We start from the raw sequence: 19,080 nt of genomic DNA, 5'->3' as shown, positions 1-19,080 counted from the left end.
AAAGCCAGTAAGCCAAATCTATTTTCTTTAACTAAAGCAATGGTCTGAAGTCTGTGATTGTTTCCAGTATAATATTCAAATTCTTCATGACAAAAGCACTTAAAATGCAGCAGAATCGGGTTGTGAGATTATCTGCCGTAAACTGAAGCTTATCCTTATAAAGAAAAGTTTATCTCAAATATTTTTACACAAAAATCTTTCAACAACATACCACAAAATTATCTTGGACAATGTGAAAAATTCAAACATAATTAAACCAGCAAGTAATCACTGAATATTATTACTTTGAAAAAAAAAAAAAAAAACCTACAATGTGCTAGGTATTATTCTAGGTCCTGGAGACAAAGACAATCACCAACTTAAACCTAGCTCTTGAAGAACTTTGCTTATCTAGGAGTATGAAGTTGACAGATAAACAGAAGATAATAAAAGATATTTTAGAAATGCCATATTTCTCCAGCTTAAATATATTTCCGAAGTCAGTCTCTCCACTTCCCAGCATTTTAAGCCCATAAAATAGGAAATTCCACCCTTGCCAAGTTGATGAGAATTTGAATCCCAACTTTCACTTAAAATGTCTTTTAGAAGTTTATAATTAAGAAGCAACACTGAAACCCAAAGCTAGTTTATACAGATTCTTTGTTTTTATGCAAAGTAATTAAAGGAAACAAAATTTGCCACCTCTCAGAAAAAACACAAAATTATCAAACTAAGAGAGGGCAGCAGTTCCTTTTTATGCATTAACACTCAGAGTTACATTAAAGACAAAATTAAAACACAAATTATCAAGATGTCCATTTTCAACTTGGGGGGTAATATTTCTGCCTTCTTCTGGACAACCTTTCCAGTTTCTCTCAATCTGCTCTCATTTGTAGTGTGGTGGAAAACCAGTGAGCAAAATGCTACAGAAATGTATTTAAAGTACTAGTGAAAACACCAAGTAAATACCTAAAGTGGAATGAGGCACTGAGAGATTTGATGCCTGAACCTCTGGCTTCTAAGAGGACCTATCTGTCAATTTCCTGGTTTTCTACATGTTTTACATGGTTCAGGAAGTTAGATAAACAACAGCCTTCAGGCTAGCAGAGAAACTATCCCACACCTCTATTCTTCTAGTCTCCTTCCTCTTTCATCCTCTCCCTTTCAGAGGTATTTCAGATGGCAATCAGTCTACTAAATAGCCTTCCACGACAAGACCACCATTATTTATGGACATCAACATTAGAGCTATGTCATTACAGTTTAATTCTTTTACATCTTCAACTTTTCTAAGTAATTAAGAGGCAGAACTTAAGAGGAAAAAAACCCTGCTTTGAATATTCAAATATATATGATGTCTGTCTGCTAACTAAATGTAAAAAAGTTACATTCAGTTAACTACATAATCTGTCCTACTTTTCCTCTGGTCATATCCCACTTCTGTAGCTGTCTCAAGTCCTCAACAATGCTATAATGTAGTCACTTCTGATGACTCGAATCTCTCTGCTTTAAGTTAAACTATAATCTCTCTAGATCCCCCAAACCACTCAAAATTTGTTACTTTCAACTCCCTGCAGACCAGCCTTTGGGGGTTACCAGGCATTGAATACACTGAAGGGATGGAGCCAAAGAAGCTCCTTAAAGGAGGAGTTTTCCCTTTTTTTGGCACAAAGACCTTCACCAACACAGCCTGGGCTTGGAGAAACATTCAGTTTGAATCTATGGTACACATCAAAAAAGGAGACTGACTACAGGGGCCAGTCCAAGATTATGACACAACTCCGAACTGACAGGCTGGCTCTCTACCGTGGTTGAGGGTAGAATACAAGGAGAGCTCACTGCAACTTAAAAAAAAAAAAAAAATCCTTTAAGAGTAGTAGTGACAGGAGAGAGATCACCATCAAGAGTTCCAAGAACAGGAAACGATGGTAGCAAAACTACTGAGATAAAGGTTGGACAGCTGACTTCAAAATGTCTCTCTTCTAGAATAGTTGGGAACAATATATTCCTATTCATTATAGGAAGAGATCAGACTAGGAAAGCGACATGTGCATACGCTTAACACTGGCTTCCCTGGAAGCATACGGCACCTGATGAATCACCGCACCAAAAAAGAAACCAAAAAGGACACTGGAGACATCAAGTACGACGGACGGCAAGCTGTGCCTAATAGCCTCTCTTTCTTGGCAGGTCACAGCTGTTACTCTCTAGCACAGTGATCAGGTAACTATTTTTTGAAGGAAATTATTTATCCAAAATCTTAAGTTTTCCACTCAAAGACTGAGCATTAAAAAAAAAAAAATCAGCCACAATGTCACAGGAAGAACCTGCCAAGACACCTTTCTAAACCTTTATTAAAGTTTTATTTCATATGCAAACATAGAACCTCCACTTTTTTGGATTAACTCAGCATACACTTGCACTTAAAAGCTTAATGCCAAACTTTTGTAGGACTTCCTCCTCTGTTTTTAAAAAAAGATACATTAATCTGTAAGAAGTATTCTAGGAAAACTTTATCAGCATTATGAAATAAATAATAAAGGTAACATCCATTACTGTGGACTTCTTAATATTCTACTCCTCTTAGTAAAGTCTATGTTACTCTAAAATAAAGTAGGGAGGTGAACAATTTCAGAAAGAATTAAACCAACAGCACAGTTATGACAAGCTATTTCTCATATTCAATAGTATGATTCAGCTGTCATATTATTCAGCTTACAATGAGTGCCTTGTGATAAATTCTCACTGCAAGTGTAATAGTTTCTAAAGAAAGACAAAACAAGCATTTCGCAGGAGTTCGATGTCACCAGATGCTCGTTCAAGAGTCATTAAGAACATCGCAGGTAAAAGGCACTGTGCCAGAGGTGAGAGATAGAAAGATTAAGTCCCTGCCCTCAAAGTGAACATTTCATGGAGGTGTCAAACATGTAGAACAACAACAAACTTATGACACTGTAAGAGGGCTATGTGAATCTGAGAAAATAAATGAAAGACCTAGAAGTTGAATGGCACAAACTATACACACAGCAGAAAATGACATAGAACCCCAAATACTTAATCAGTCTCTCAGAAATGAGGCTAGCAGAAAATGTTAATCAAATGATAACAAACTACTGAAATCTCTTAAACCTAATAGTTACAAAGTAAACAATCATAAGTGAAGATAAAAGCTACAAAAAAAAAAAAAAAATCCTAGATGTTCATTGGAGGACTATTTAACTAACATAAGAGAAAAAAATTTTAAACCCAAACATCCAGTAACAAGGGACTAGCCGTGGGATGGAGTATCATTTCATTAAAATGATGTCAGTGAAAAAAATTTGAGAACAGGAGAAAATGATATAAACTTTTTTAAATCAAAAAATCACACCTACATTATCTCAAGCATGCTAACAGGTGTACAACTTTTTTTAAAGGTCAAAAATAAATCAAAATGTTAAAGCTGGCTATTTCTCAGAGGCAGTGATTTTGTTTCATTTTTAAGTCTTCTGTATTCTCCCAAAATTATAGTGTTGTTACATTTCAAACTGGTAGAAAAGTTATGTAAGTCACTGTATTCCAGAATTCGCTTTTAAAACCATTAATAACCCTTTTCATCTTTTTCGGCAGAGACTATCTCACCCCAAATTCCACAGAGCCTACTCACTGAAACAGGTTAATATCTGCAAGTTGCTTGGAACAGTATCTGGCAGATAGAGAGCCGCTACATCAGGACTTCCCTGACAGCTCAGTGGTAAAGGAAATTGGCCTGCCAATACAGGGGACACAAGTTCCATCCCTGTGCTGGGAAGTTCCCACATGCTGCACACCATCCTGAGCCAGTGAGCCACAATTACTGAGCCTGCACGCTGGAACCACTGACGGCCTCGCTCCCTACAGTCTGAGCGCCACAGCAGGAGAAGCCACATAAGCCCGAGCAGCACAGCGAGAGAGCAGCACCTGGAGAAAGCCTGCGTGCACAACAAAGACCCAGCATAGCCCAAACAAGTAAGCAGATGCTAAAAAAGACAAGCAAGGAGCTACACCAGTGTTCATTTTATCCACGACTTTTAAATTTCCTATGTCCAATCAAAGTAATTAGTGTGTTTTAGAGCTGGTCTATTTTTCATGGCACTTTGACAACAGAACCATGGGTTTTTTGGGTTTTCCCCCTCTGAATTCCAGCGTCTTTCAAGGGATGTCAGCTGTCTCCCTTTGAGAGTTTTCCTTCAAAGAAAGAGCAGGAGGAAGGAATTCTGTCAAATATCAAATTCTTCAAAGAGAAGATGGGAAATTAATGAAGGGGGTGGAATTTTAAAATATGGTAAACTGTTTCGACAGGCACAGAATAGTCTCCTTAACATATTAATAAAGAAGTGTCTCACAAATCAACATTTCATGGGATGAAAGTTTAACATTAAGAATATATACTTATCCAGATAAAGAAATGGAGAAATCACATAAAACTCTTAATCTGGGACAGGGCTATATGTACAGGGCGATATTATTTGGAAAAATGTCTTCAGATGTTTTTAGGAGCTGCGTGGGGTGCCTGTGGAGTGGTGGTGGTGCTGAGCGACAACCCACGGGAAACCCAACCGAAGAAGGCAGCCAACTGTTCTACATGATAAAGGACGGGAAATGTGAACGGGCAAAGTGGAGGAACACTTGAGGGAGAAATCAGGGAACTTAAGTGGACTTGTCTTCCCAAAACAAGTATTCAATCAAGTCTATACTATTTACTTATACACTTTAGTAAAAATGAATTCTCTTATCCAAAATAGTACTGAATTCTGCATCTCAGTTGCCCAAGACTGCATGCAGACTCAAAAACAACAGGAGACACACCTAGTGGTAAAGAACCCACTCCATATTCTCGCCTGGAGAATCCTACAGACAGAGGAGCCTGGCGGCTTACAGTCCATAGCGTTGCACAGAGTTGGACACAACCAAAGAGACTTTGCACACACACACACACACACACACACACGCGTGCAGACTCAAGAACTGAACAACAGGGGACATACCTGTCTTATCCACACATACAAACATTCCACTCATGTTTTCATTTTTAGTTTCAACAAACGTATACATGCATAAAGTTTGTGTGAAACAGGTCTACAAGGCTTTTTAAAAATATCAGCCCCCTTGTCCCATTCTCCATTCAGAAGCAACAAGGTACAGGTGACTTTTGTTTAAGTGTCTACTTCCACTTCTACCAAAAATACTTGCAGCGCTCCCATTTGCTTTTCCAGTTTGAGGTGATACCTATCTATATCTATAGATATAGATGTGTAAATATATTTTAACATCATTCCTGCCCCCACCCCTAGCACAAGTACACATGCTTCCCAAAGTACTTTTATTTAGCATATACAAAGAAATGACAACTCAATAATAACACAACCTAATGGAAAAGTAGATTGATGATCTGAACAGACACCGTAAGTTACCGGAACCCAAAAGGTCCATCGATGGGTAAATGGATAAACAAACTGCAGTATATCCACGCAATCAATGAGTGGGGTGGAATTTTAATATTCTTGTTTTACTATAAACAGTATCAGCAGTAACAGCTGAACTATTAATATACGCAGCATGGATGAATTTCCAATAATTATGCTGAATGAAAGCCAGACCAGGAGCACATACCTTGTGATTCCATGTACATAAACCTTAGAAAGTTCAAATTAATCTAGAAAGACAGAAAGCAGATTAGTGGTTGCTTTTAGAAAGAAGGTAGTGGGAGAAGAAGAGGGAGGGAAGCTGATTACAAAAAGGTACAAGGAAATGTTTAGGGGAATGGCTGTGTTCATGAATGTGACTGGAAGGAGTTTCACTGTAAAACACATACAACAAAACTTGAGTTTTTCATTTTAAATATATGCACTGAAAAAAAAAAAAATAAATATATGCACTGGACTACATATCAATTATGCCTCAATAAGGCCGTAACAAATTTTCTTTTTTTAATTATGAGGGAAAACAAAAGGACACAAGTTAAATAGGAGTTCTTGACTCGCATGTGTGGTTTCTGACTAGGGACACTACTGATAGGCTGGTCTGCAGGGGACAGGCTCTTTGGACAGCCCCTCCCGCAAACAGAGTTGGTTTAGGACTCTTTTGGTCCTTTCTCTTGAGCTTATCAGAGTCCTTAGAGAAGACACTTCAACTCTGGTCAGCATCTTGAAAGCAAAGTGAGAGAAGGGGTCTGAGGATCTTCACAAATACTGAAAACGCCCACTCACTCTCATTTCAGCGCACTTTAGCAGGGAGAGGGTTAAATGCCAGCACCAAGTCACTTCTGTAACTGGAAGTCTCAGATAAATATACTTATTGAAAAGCTAAACTGTCCCCATGAATGAAACAGCGTATCACCGATGAAACATCAAATGGTAAGTTAAAGGCAAAATTAGGTGGCAAACCTAAAAAACAATTGAAGATTTGGGACAAGGCAGAGGGAGAAGACCACCTAGTATAGACATACATATTGTTTTAAAAGCCAAAAGTTCCAGGAAAAAAATTAACAGAACTCTGATTTTGCACTTGGTACTTTTTAGAAAGTAACAAATAAACCAAGTGATGTACCCATGGTCACCTGGCTTTTTAGTGGCAATGATAAAACTGAACTTCAAATGTGGAGAGATCTTAAGAACAACATCACAGAGTTAAAAACCAAAATGAGAAGTTTTAGGTCTAGTCACACACAGGAATACCATGAAAATACATAGGTTCAAGGAACTACTATATAGCACAGCAAACTATACTCACTATTTTGTGACAACCTATAAAGGGAAAGAATCTGAAATTCAGTCATAACTATATATCACTATATATTCTTGGCCTTCCTGGTGGCTCAGCTGATAAATAATCCGCCTGCAATGCGAGAGACCTGGGTTTGATCCCTGGGTTGGGAAGATCCTCTGGAGGATCTATACTCACTATTTTGTGAGTATAGATCACTAGGAATTATACTATTTTGTAACAACCTATAAGGTGGAAAGAATCTGAAATTCAGTCATATCTATATAGCATATAGATAAAAGATAGTTACCTGAATCACCGTGCTTTACACCTGAAACATGACACTGTAAAACAACTATAATTCATTCAATTAAAAAAAAATAAAGATATACATGCTCTGAGAAAGGTAGGCATTCCTGGCAAAAGGAATGATGTAGCAAGAGTCCAGAGGCAAAAGAGAATCAGGTGAGCTCCAATGTTCAATATATCTCAGGTCAGTTCAGTTACTCAGTCGTGTCCAACTCTAAGACCCAGTGGACTACAGCACGCCAGGCCTCCCTGCCCATCACCAACTCCCAGAGTTTACTCAAACTCATGCCCACTGAGCCAGTGATGCGAACCAACCATCTCATCCTCTGTCGTCCCCTTCTCCTCCCGCCTTCGATCTTTCCCAGCATCAGGGTATTTTCAAATGAGTCAGTTCTTCGCATCAGGTGGCCAAAGTACTGGGAGTTTCAGCTTCAACATCAGTTCTTCCAATGAATATTCCTTTAGTTGGACTGGTTGGGTCTCCTTGCCATCCAAGGGACTCTCAAGCGTCTTCTCCAACACCAAAAGCATCAATTCTTTGGTGCTCAGCTTTCTTCACAGTCCAACTCTCACATCTATACATGACTACTGGAAAAACCAGAGCTTTGACTAGTCGGACCTTTGTGGGCAAAGTAATGTCTCTGCTTTTTAATGTGCTGTCTAGGTTGGGCATAACTTTTCTTCCAAGGAGCAAGTGTCTTTTAATTTCATGGCTGCAGTCACCATCTGCAGTGATTTTGGAGCCCCCCAAAATAAAGTCTGTCACTGTTTCTACTGTTTCCCTATCTATTTCCCATGAAGTGATGGAACCAGATGCCATGATCTTAGTTTTCTGACTGCTGGGTCTTAAGCCAACCTTTTCACTCTCCTCTTTCACTTTCATCAAGAGGCTCTCTAGTTCTTCTTTGCTTTCTGCCATAAGGGTGATGTCATCTGCATATCTGAAGTTACTGATATTTGTCCCAGCAATCTTGATTCTAGCTTGTGCTTCATCCAGTCCAGCATTTCTCATGATGTATACTGCATATAAGTTAAATAAGCAGGGTAACAATATGCAGCCTTGACGTACTCCTTTTCCTATTTGGAACCAGTCTGTTGTTCCATGTCCAGTTCTGTTGCTTCTTGACTTGCCTACAGATTTCTCAAAAGGCAGGTCAGGTGTTCCCATCTCTTTAAGAATTTTCTACAGTTTGTAGTTATCTACACAGCCAAAGGCTTTGGCATAGTCAACAAAGCAGATGTTTTCCTGGAACTCTACTGCTTTTTCAACGATCCAACAGATGTTGGCAATTTGATCTCTGGTTCCTCTGCCTTTTCTAAATCCAGCTTGAACATCTGGAAGCTCACAGTTCACCTACTGCTGAAGCCTGGCTTGGAGAATTTTGAGCATTACTTTACTAGCATGTGAGATGAGTGCAACTGTGCAGCAGTTTGAACATTCTTTGGCATTGCCTTTCTTTGGGATTGGAATGAAAACTGACCTTTTCCAGTCCTGTGGCCACTGCAGAGTTTTCCAAATTTGCTGGCATATTTAGTGCACAGCACTTTCACAGCATCATCTTTGAGGATTTGAAATAGCTCAACTGGAATTCCATCACCTCCACTAGCTTTGTTCACAGCGATACTTCCTAAGGCCCACTTGACTTAACATTCCAGGATGTCTGATCACACGACCGTGATTATCTGGGTCATGAAGATCTTTTTTGCATAGTTCTTCTGTGTATTCTTGCCACCTCTTCTTAATATCTTCTGCTTCTGTTAGGTCCACACTATTTCTGTCCTTTATTGTGCCCATCTTCGCATGAAGAGTTCCCTCGGTATGTCTGATTTTCTTGAAGAGATTTCTAGTCTTTCCCATTGTATTGTTTTCCTCTATTTCTTTGCACTGATCCCTGAGGAAAGCTTTCTTCTCTCTCCTTGCTACTGTTTGGAACTCTGCATTCAAATGGGCATATCTTTCCTTTTCTCCTTTGCCTTTCCCTTCTCTTATTTTCACAGCTAGTTGTAAGGCCTCCTCAGACAACGATTTTGCCTTTTCACATTTTTTTTTCTTGGGCAATGTCTTGATCTCTGCCTCCTGTACAATGTCACGAACTTCCGTCCATAGTTCTTCAGGCACTCTATCAGATCTAATCCCTTGCATCTATTTGTCACTTCCACCATATAGTCGTAAGGGATTTGATTTAGGTCATACCTGAATGGTCTAGTGGTTTTCCCTACTTTCTTCAATTTAAGTCTTAATTTGGCAATAAGGAGTTCATGATCTGAGCCACAGTCAGCTCCGGGTCTTATTTTTGCTGCCTGTGTAAAACTTCTCCATCTTTGGCTGCAAGCAATATAATCATTCTAATTTCAGTATTGACCATCTGGTGATGTCCATGTATACAGTCTTCTCTTGTGTCGTTGGAAGAGGGTGTTTGCGATGACCAGTGCGTTCTCCTGTCAAAACTCTATTAGCCTTTGCCCTGTTTCATTCTATACTCCTAGGCCAAATCTGCCTGTTACTCCAGGTGTTTCTTGACTTCCTACTTTTGCATTTCAGCCCCCTATAATGAAAAGGACATCTTTTGGGGGTGTTAGTTCTAGAAGGTTTGTTGTAGAAGGTTATAGTGCAGTTTAAGCTTAAGAGCAGGTGAATTTAAACTTTAAATCTACTCTTCATGTAAAAAAGGGCTGGTTGACTGACTGACGTTTGTTTTTCTGATACCTGACATTCAGAGGGTCTGAAGCTGGAGGAGCTCCTTTTCCTGGACTTTGCCAGCATCTCTTCCCCATTTCACTGCTGACATTCCTTGTTCTCAGCCCCCTGTATCTGCCCTTGAACTGAGCAGTTCTCCACCATAGTACTAATTATCTGGAATGTGCAAAGTAAAGTTCCTCAAGTTTGTGATTCACTTTTTAAACAAAAAAAGGTAGCTAAGGCATCACTCACTTGATTTGGGGTAAAAGTAGGAGAAAAAAGGACAGTGTTACAGCAGAGGAACTGAAAATTTCACACAAACTTCTGCATAACTATAAGCAAAGCAGCACGGAGTCCATGGCAATGCCATCCATGTGTGTCCCAGAAGGAAAAGATCCTTCTCTAAGCCATTTATTTCACTTTTGCGGATTCCACTGATGACTTGCCTTCACAGAACTTTAATTTTATTCACTACTAAAACCATCTACACCCCTGTATTATTAACAATTAACTCCTTCTACAATACTTTTTTCTACATTACACCTGTACAGTTTCAGTGGTGCTAAACGCTGGAAAGTGAATAGTCTATGAAGAGCAACTTTTTAAAGCATTTATAACTACCACAGCTTATACACCAAATCTACCTCAATTGTTAACTGCTTAGATGTTTGAAATTATGACTCCAGGTACTACATGAGCACTCAACAGAAATGACAAAGTCAACAACAGGTTTTCCTGCCTCGACCTAAGGAAGGTACTTAGAAGAAAAACCACACTGCTGTGCTCCAACACTTAACAGAAACCCTGTATCTACACATCTTCCTGAGGCCTACAGTGATACTACACCAGGTCATGGGCCAAAAGTTCACCCTCAATTCATGAAAAAGAACTCTCAGAAAATAAGAATCTGCAATAAATTGACATTTAAAAACTTGGCTCCAAGGGTATTCCTATCAATAAAGAGTAACTACAAGGGTATCATATTTTAAACTTTAAAGCATAATATATGCTTTTAATTACGGCATTTTGCATCACACAATATGCTAATGGATAGCAGATGCAAAAACATCTTAAGAACATCAATGCTGATGAAAGGAAAAGATGTCACAGCTAAAAGAAAAGTGAAACTGGTTGTTTTAGGACAAATTTTAGCTAAGAAAGGGGAAAGACTTCCTACATAGAAGCTAAATTTGATTGTCCTAGCAACACCCTACGAAATGTAGCTGCTCTCCAGAAGTAACACAAGTTGTCCTATGAATTCATCTGAGCAAAGTTAAAATTTCAAAGGTAAAAAGCCTTTAGAAATTGCCCAAGAAAAATTCTTCCATCTTATCTACTCCACCTTCACAATGCCTAAGTTCTAATCAATATACACACACACAAAAAAAAATACTGACTGAATATTTGTGGGATAAAACTCTATATATCCTCAAGAACTCAAGTTCTTACCTGAAGTCCCATATTATCCCGAAGACAAAAAGGATATATAATAGATGGGAAATATATGAACCAGACCTACCAATGTAGTGAAATTCACACAAGAAAATTACTGAGCCACGACTGGGAAAGGCCGATGAATGCTGAGTTTTAAAGGATGGGAACATTTAGATAGGTAAGATCGAGGGTCCTATGGGGAGAGAAAAAACAGGATGAAGTTACAGCAAAAGGAGGGACAGAGTATATGCAGATTTTAGAGAGAGACTGCCAGACTTGACTGGCCCGCAGCAAGCAGCAGTGCTCTCAGCTCCCAGAAACACGATTCCCACTGTGAACAGCATCCCCCAGAGCTGTGCAAAGTGGCGATCCTGGTTAACTCGTTTAGAAAAGTAACAGGTGGAGGCTTCACTAAAAGGGATACGTGAGCAAAATACTAAACACATTTAGACAGGTTCAGTCCATACTACCGTATCAAAGTATGGGAGAAGTCCCAAACGGGAAACTGCATCAGCCAGGCCTAACTCAAATTTCGGGTTTGGCCCTCTCCCTTCATAACCCCTTCCTATTAATATTTCTCAGAATCAGTGTCCTAAGGCCTTCAGAGCCAAGTTCCATCTTGATAAAGAGAAAAATGAGAAACCACTGAGAGTTTTAGTCAAGAAATGACAGCAGGCAAACTATGTAAAAACACACACACACACAAAAAAATTCTGGCACAAATATCAAAGGTAGATTAAAGCAGCATAAAGCAGCAGATCTAAGAATTCTGAGAGTAAAACTGCTTAAAATCCTTCTGGGAGCAAACTCACTCACTGAGTTAATACAATGAGCAATAAATCTACATTGCTAATAATCAAGTTATTTAAAAAGTATCTTTTCAACAGTCAAATCCTTTTTAAGATCTACTTTTCAGGGCAGGCAACTTTTAGTCCTATATTTGTCAGATCTTTACACTAGTCATACCAGTTTACAGTTAGAGTATAATCTCAGATTTCACAATGTAAGCAAGCAGTAAACCATCATTTTTTCCTTCAGAGGCCCAAGTGACAAAAATATTAATATAAAGCAGGTATCCCAGATATTGAGATGCCATACTGTTGAAAATTACCCAACTCAGAAATACTAAATAATACTCTTACGAAAGAGGTAACTGCATACTAATGTTTAGAATAACTAACACAGTTCTAGGAAAATTTTAATAAAAATAGCTTTAAAAGAATAGAAGAAATAGCTTTAAAAGGGTTACCTACAATTTATCTGGATCTCCCTGCCAGAAATCTTTATTAGTTTTAATTTCCACAATCATTAGTAAATTATAGCCCATGATTCTTAAATATATTCTAAAGCATAGCCAACAAGCCTAAGTTTTTGGAACAAATGAACAAAAAAATGTTCAGCACAGTCTTAAGATGGACTTGCTTTGCAATTAAGTTCAATTAAGTGCAATTAAGTTTTAAAAACAAATACAGGCTAGTTACTACAGTGTCATAAATGAAGCAAAAATAATTGCATTTTAAATCTGGTTTTCAATTGTAATCCATACAGGATATACAGTATTAGACAAAACTAGTTTAAAAGTCAGATCAGTTTATATGAAATGAATCTCACAGTAGATTGCTGAACTACATAAATTGTTATTTAACATTTAAGTAAAACAGCAGTAACTTTTGTTTTCATACACAGAATGGTAAATTATTATTTGGTCTTACGTCATTAATATTCTTGAAAGATCATAAAGGACTAACACTGTTTCTGAAGGAATAGCTACTTGTTAACTGAAGTTAATAAGGACCACTACTTATCCGCCAATTTATGTCCTTTTAGTTTGAAGGAACATCTGATATAAATGTTCCTTTCAACATAAAATCAGAGCTAGACTAAAGCATAAATATACAGTACTGTACTGACATAGCATTCAGCATTTTTACATAAATAGGCCCCCATTTTCAACTCATTTGTAAATGGCATACACTGGGGCATGAAAACAAAGAGAAGAACATTCTCCACTTAGGGCTTTTACAGTGCCTAATAAGTAACTTAATAACTATAGATGGATCTTCTGAAAGAAGACAGTGCACACAAATATCACAAATATTTTCAATTTACTGGTTTTACAATTATCACAAAACCCACCCAACCCCACAAATCAAACTTGGCTACAATAGTCAAAACTACTTGAAAGCCCGATGTTCAAAGTCAAATAAATCAATAACACCCTTCTAAGTTATAAAGGCATCTCTACTATGCAATATAATTTTAACCTAGATGTAAATTCAACGTCAGTGTTTCTCAAAATGCTGACTACTGGGCCCCACTCAGATCTGCTGAATCAGATCGGCAGGGGCGATGCCAGGGAATCTGCACTTTCAGTAACTCTCCCAGGTGATCCTCTTGGACACATTTTAGAGAACCATCACCTTTCTTGTGAGATTTCCAACAAGGTTTTGGATTTCGAGAACGAAAATCTCTTCATTTGGGACCTTTTAAAACCAAACTTCATTACGTACCAAGTTAATATTTCAAAAAGCTTTAGGTAAAAAACATGCACTGGCAGGGGGAAAAAAAAACGCATGAAAAAATTTACAGCAGTAATTGAAAGAAATTTTCAGTATAGGCCTCTTTTAGTTTTAACTTATGATTTAAGACATCCCTGATCATTTCAAGGACTAACAGGTCTTTGAGAACAAAACTCCTAACTTAAAAATAATCCAATCCACAATATTAAAAATATAGTACCTCAAACATGGTCAAATTCATTTACTCAGCTGTTAAGCAAATCAGGGTATGAACTGCTTACTTACATTATACCAAATATAGGCAAAGATTAAATTTATAAAGTTAAACCCAAACAAATCTGTTTATATTCCACTATTAAATGTACTCTGGTCGGAAACTGATTTTCATAAACTTATATAACTTTCACAAACTTACATAAACATTTATAATGGAAAGAGCAATGAAGCAAGAACTAAAAGCCACCTAGAGTCCAGTTCTAGTTAATCTAGCTGCTGACTGTATTATATGACCTTAGGGCCTAGACAAATCATTTTACCTATCTAAAAGACAAGAAAAGTATAGCTATCTACTTTGCTCATTTCACAGAATTACTGACTGTGAGAATCAGATGAGATAGTATGTAATACATTCCAAAATACTGTAAAGCATTTTATAACTCAAAGGCATTATCATTAAGAGTGAAATCTGAGAGACACTATCTTTAGGTGCCTGCTATAAAAGACTATTACAGAAACAAGGAACATAAAAACTGACCTTTTAGATTCCATTAGATATTGGACATTATTGTATATATCCTAGAAATTATAAATAAAAAACATAAGAATTTAATTCAGTCATCTGTCTTATGTCCCCACTTATAATAGATCTATTTCTTGTTTAAAAATAGAAATGAAATTAGATGTGCCAAGAATTGATAACTGTCAAAACTGGACAGTAAGTATCTTATTCTACTTTCACATTCTGGACAACTTCCATAATAAAAAGTTTAACAACACAACTGTGTATGTGTGTGTATAAAATATTCATAAAAGCTAAAAAATCTTTAAGCTTTTCTTTGAAAATTATTCCCGTATCTATTTCATCATTTTCCTTCCATGTTACCTCAGATTCTATATATTCCAAAATAAGCTACTCTCACAGTACCCTTCTACATATCATGACACCTATTAGAAAATATTCCCCACAACGGGGCAAGTAAATATTCATACCTAAGCTACAAAAACTTATTTCTTAGGTTTCTGTATTCTGATCTTACTCCTTTAATTTTTTGCTCATTCATTACAAAATTTCATAATTAAAAAGTGAAAATGACCAGTTTCAACTGCATGTATGTGTAAAAACATAAAGAGAGGATTCTCACACACTTTTTGGTTAGTATTGCAAAAGACCACCAAAAGTTGTAACTGGCCATTCTTCTTAAAACCTGTGAACCAATATAATTCAACTCACATGGTAACAGAATGCTGCACCCAAAATGAAGTTAACATATCTGTCAGACAAAAGAAATCGGTATATTTAACCCCCAAATCAGGATTCTATCAAGATATGAGTAACACTGTATAATTACTCTACATACATCAACCTAATTGCTCAAATGATGTCCTTTAACCTGGGGCCATATTCCACAGACTTACAAGCATAAACTACTTTTCACCTCAAGCAGATTTTTTCACCTTAATAAAACTATCTGGAGCTCAATAGCATACGCTTTACAGTAGTCTATGAAGAAACTGTTCAAGTGTTGAATTAAAAGTTAAATGCAGATAGGAATGCTGACAACCTTGTGGCTTGTGATTAAAACTACATTTGGTAATATTCACACATGTATTCATTCATTACTTGAAAGCTAAATCTTTTCTGTTACATCTGCAGTCACAATCATCAGAAGGTATCCGTGTCTGAACAGAAGGTGCACCTTAAGTTTTTGATCTGTGAGGGAGGGGGACAGGAAGGAGCAAGTGGTTGGGAAGGAAATCCCATCCATTCAGCTGTCACTACAGCATTTGTTTCCTAAGCATTAAAAACTCCATTTATTTTTATACGAGCTACATTTGAGAAACGGCACACACAGAAACCACCTTTTCCAATAAGGTCTTCAATAACTTTGAGTGTTAAGTACGCCTGCTGAAGTCCTTGTTTGCATTATCTAAAAACAAGTAATTGGAAAACTTGCAAACCATAAAAGGCAAGCTGCTGGAAGATGAAAAACAAAAAAAGAATTACTACGCCTTATTCAAAAAAGGTTAATAATTTTGCACATTTACTTTAGAATTTGTTAATATAGCACAGAAGCTAAAAAAAATTTATAAAGCCACTGTCATGCTAGTGAGTACACTTATTTGTGGCAACACCTAGTTTTAAATATCTATTTACAATGAAGCTGTTACTTTCCTTCTTTTCCTAAACAGATCCAAACTATTATTGTCCCTGTTATTTTATAAGCACAAGTCAAATCTAGTTTCTCATCTCATCTCAGAGTTCTACATTAAATCCCAGGCTTCAATGAAAAACACCATGATTTCCCATACAATTGCAGAAACCTCCTTAAAGGAGTGAAGAATTACAAAATACAGAAAAATGAAGACAGTTTCATCTTACACATCTAAATGGGGATGCCAGTAATTACAACAACTCCAACAAAAGTCAAGAAGGCGTAATCTGAATATTCACCATTTTAATAAAAGAATATGCCGAAATCTTAAAATTAAAGGTGGCGCTCTGTCCTCAACTCACCCGATTGTGACTCACTTTTGCAGACTGTATGGTAGGAAATAACTGTTACTTTTCAAAGATCTTTGCAGTTACACCCAAGCCAAAATCAGGACAGAGATCCACCCTTAATTACAGCAATTTAACTGTCTCATGCAAAGCAAGGTAGAAACTAAAACGTCCCCCTGAAATCCTGGCTAAATAAGCCCATTTCCTATACAAGTTCTCAAAGGCTCCCTTTAAGGAACATGTTTCTATTTGCTTCAAATCTAAACTCACCAGGACAAAAAAAGAAAAAAAGGGGGGAGGAGCAGGGGGACCAAATGAAACGCTCAAGTATAAAAAGCAGATTCTCCTCCAATCCCTTTAATTCCCCTCAATCCGCCTCTGCCACACACAAGGGCAGGGAGTCTGGGGAAGAAGGCTGGCAGCAGGGCAAGCGGTGAAGGCCCTTCATTCACTCACGTGGGCCACTATCCAAAGGGTTACACACCCTCTGCCCGAAGAGAGCCTCATACAAAGCAGAGCCTCACAAGTACTTCTTATTATAAAATACACCCACGCTGAACAAGAGCTTTATTTTAAAATAAGACTGTCCTCAGGTGGGGGAGGTTAAACACAACAAAGCCTTCCATATTGAAAGGCAGACAGTCCGAATAGATGCATATACCTACATTCCGAGGAAGAAAAATCCATAGAACTAATTTATCATGAACAGCAATCGATACCAACAGGGGCCATTAGATTATTAATAAACCCAGAAAAGTAGCGTGCACAGCGGCCCGAGGTGGCTGTCTGCTGCGCTCCCACCCCAGGAAGGGCACAATTACGCCTGCAGAGGAGGACCAAGGCTTCCGCTGGATGAAAGACCCCCCTGGCACCTCTGGCCCGCCCCGGCACCGCTGCACCGCACAGGATTCGGGCACTCCCGGCGTTGCCAGTCCCGAGACGCACTCCTGGCGTCTGCCAGGTGCCAGAAAACTGGTGAATGAAATGCGCACAGACACCAACCTGGCCAGGGACCGCGGCGCAGAACCAGGGGTCGCTAACTAGCCTAGCCAGAGGATTCGCCTACAGGATGGAATCAAGGGAGCACTCCCCCCCCACACACACACACCCGCGAATGCGGTTCCTACTAACCCTTCCAAAAAAAAGAGTGGAGGACGCAAGATTTTTTTTTTCTTTCTTTTAAACTAAGTCTAAGAACGCAAATCGGACGGAAGCAACCATGAACATCCTGGGGGGCCAGACTGGAGACGCCGGGAGAAAGGCGAGGCGGTTCTCCAACTCCCGGGGAATCATCGTCCGGTGTGACACATATCAATTAGCTAGCCCTAGTCGGGGGTCCGCTCTCCGCCCGCGGAGCGCCAGTGGGGCCGAAGCCAGGGATTAGAGGGGTGACCCTCCCGGGGCGCGGGGAAAGAGTGCCGGGCACCGCTGCCCTCAAGGTCACCAGGCGCCGGGGCGGGGGCGGCCGGCCGCAGGATGGGCTACGGCGCGGCCGAGGCGGCTCAGAGAAGCCATAAAAAGCTGCGGGTATAGACGCGAAGTCCCACCGAGCCCCGTCCCTCGAGCCCTAGGCGGGGACACCCGGTCGGACACGGCGCTGAGGCGCACGCCGAGGAACCCGCTCACCTTTACGATCTGCCGGGGCGGGCGCAGCGGGAGACCACCTGCAAGGGGTCCCGCGGTCCGCCCCCGCCAACTTCTCCCGAATCGCCGCTGTCCGCGGAGAACCAGCGGTCAGAAACCCCGCCGCGACGCCCGGACCTCCGCGTTCCGCCCGGCCTCCCCCGCAGGTGACCTGCCCAGCCGCCCCCGCCGCTGGCGGGCGGCGGCCGCGACTCACCTCGCCCGGCAGCAGGAACCATTTTCCGAAGGGGAAAGAAAGGGGAGGCTGCAGGAGGGTCGGGGGAGAGAGCGGTGGGAGCTGCGGGAAGCACGAGAGCGAGGGCTCGGTCCTCGGCTAATCCGCAGGCGGCTCGGAGGACTTGGGGCGCCACGCGGAGGATCGGCTGCACCTCGAGGATGAGGTGACCGCGCAGCCGAGAGGCTCGGCGTCCACCAGCCTGGGCTCCCTACTCACGCTGCACTGCGAGGAGGCGGCAGCGGCGGAGGAGGAGGCGGCGCCCGGGCCGGCCCCCGCCCAGAGCCCGGCAGCCGCCGAGTGGCCGCCCGCGTCCCCGCAGGACCCGCCTCCCGGGCTCCGCAGAGCCGCACATAGGGCGCGCCGCGCTCAGCACGGGCAGCTCCGCCGGCCTCACGCCGCCGTCCGCAAAGGCAGCGGCGGGCGGGGGTACAGCCCCCTCGTTGAACAACGCAGTCCGACCCGCTCGGGGAGGGACCCGCAGCCCCCGGAGAGCCAACCACCGAGCACGAGGGGGGCTGCGCGAAGCTTCAGGCAGGGGCCCCGTTTGCACCCGGTGGCCCGCAGGATTGCCGGGGGAGGCAAGGGGAGGAGGACGCTCACCCGTTCCGGTCTGGCGCTCCCTTCTCTCCACACCCTCTTGCCTCCCGCTCCACGCTGGCGGCGCAGCTGCAGCCGCTGCCACTGCCGCCGCCGCCGCCGCCGAAGCTCGAGCCACCGCCGCTGCCGCCTTGGCTAGGCGCGGTCACGTGACGCGGCCCGCGGGGAGCCTGGGGGCGGGCAGGCGCGCGCGCGCGGGAGGAAGCGCGACTCGGACGGAGACTGGGAGTCGAGCGTCGCGGAGAGGGCGTTTAAGGGG

At 40.9% G+C, this 19,080-nt stretch overlaps 1 protein-coding gene across 6 annotated transcripts in view; it reads right to left on the bottom strand.

Moving 5' to 3' along the window:
• ATP2B1 (ATPase plasma membrane Ca2+ transporting 1) overlaps nt 1-19,080 on the bottom strand; it is a 133,178-nt gene extending 114,098 nt beyond the window's left edge. For 4 of the 6 annotated variants that reach the window (XM_040234438.1, XM_040234433.1, XM_040234435.1 and 1 more), the window contains exon 1: nt 18,204-18,526. The gene's annotated coding sequence lies outside the window, so the exon portion shown is untranslated. Of the gene's footprint in view, nt 1-18,203; nt 18,527-18,824 lie in introns of those variants that run through there. The other 2 variants (XM_040234434.1, XM_040234437.1) reach the window with 2 other exon arrangements.

This window comes from Oryx dammah, unplaced genomic scaffold (assembly GCF_014754425.2).
Source record: "Oryx dammah isolate SB20612 unplaced genomic scaffold, SCBI_Odam_1.1 HiC_scaffold_29, whole genome shotgun sequence".
Lineage (NCBI taxonomy): Eukaryota > Metazoa > Chordata > Mammalia > Artiodactyla > Bovidae > Oryx > Oryx dammah.
The sequence above is the reverse complement of the archived record's forward strand: the minus strand, read 5'-3'. Positions and strand labels throughout refer to the sequence as shown.